Genomic DNA, 935 nt, shown 5'->3' on the forward strand with positions numbered 1-935 from the left:
GGTAGCCTGGAGGAGGTTGTGGTCTTTGATTTCCTTGATCACTCCACGAAAAATTGGGGTGGTTACCCCAACCTGCATTGTAAGTGTTACTATATGGATTGTTTTGAGGTCGAGGATTATTACCCATGTAGTTTAATTGCTCATTATCCATGTTGTGGCCATAAGGTTGTATTCCGAATGGCTTGTTCCACCTCCACTTGCTTCGCACTGCATTACTGGGTGAACCTGCGAAGAATTAAGAAAACCATCAATATTTTTATTTAAGAGTTCTACATGATTAGAGAGCATGGTGACCGAATCGACGTTATAAACACCAGTTGTTTTCATTGGCTTTGTCTTCATGACTTGCCACTAATAGTTATTTAGTGACATCTCCTCTATAAACTCATAGGCATCTTCAGGTGTTTTATTATTAATGGTTCCGCCAGCAGCTGCGTCAACCATTTGTCGAGTCGAAGGATTCAGCCATTATGGAACGTTTGAACCTGTAGCCAAAGTGGTAACCCATGGTGAGGGCACCTTCTCCAGAGGTCCTTGTATCTCTCCCATGCATCGTAGAGTGTTTCTAAATCCATCTGTACAAAAGAAGAGATATCATTACGTAATTTAGTCGTTTTAGCTAGCGGAAAATATTTTAGTAAAAATTTTTCGGTCATTTGTTCCCATGTAGTAACTGATCCTCGTGGTAACCACTATTTAGCTTTCTTCTCAATAAAAAAGGGAATAACCGAAGATGAATGGCATCATCAGAGACACCATTACGTTTAAATGTATCGCATAGTTCTAAGAAGTTGGCTAAATGAGTGTTGGGATCCTCATCCTGCAAACCATCAAACTGAACAAATTACTGTATCATTTGAATAGTGTTAGGCTTTAATTCAAAAGTATTTGCAGCTACAGCAGGTTTAACTATGCTCGATTCAATTCCTATTAAA

The 935-nt window shown here is 39.1% G+C and overlaps 1 non-coding gene across 1 annotated transcript; it reads left to right on the forward strand.

Annotated features, from left to right (window-relative positions):
- The first annotated feature begins 501 nt into the window (after positions 1–501).
- LOC128283134 (small nucleolar RNA R71) lies at positions 502–608 on the forward strand. The gene has a single exon (XR_008273475.1). It is a non-coding gene; the product is annotated as a small nucleolar RNA R71 (small nucleolar RNA).
- The last annotated feature ends 327 nt before the right edge of the window (positions 609–935 follow it).

The sequence above is a fragment of the Gossypium arboreum genome, chromosome 10 (genome assembly GCF_025698485.1).
Source record: "Gossypium arboreum isolate Shixiya-1 chromosome 10, ASM2569848v2, whole genome shotgun sequence".
Lineage (NCBI taxonomy): Eukaryota > Viridiplantae > Streptophyta > Magnoliopsida > Malvales > Malvaceae > Gossypium > Gossypium arboreum.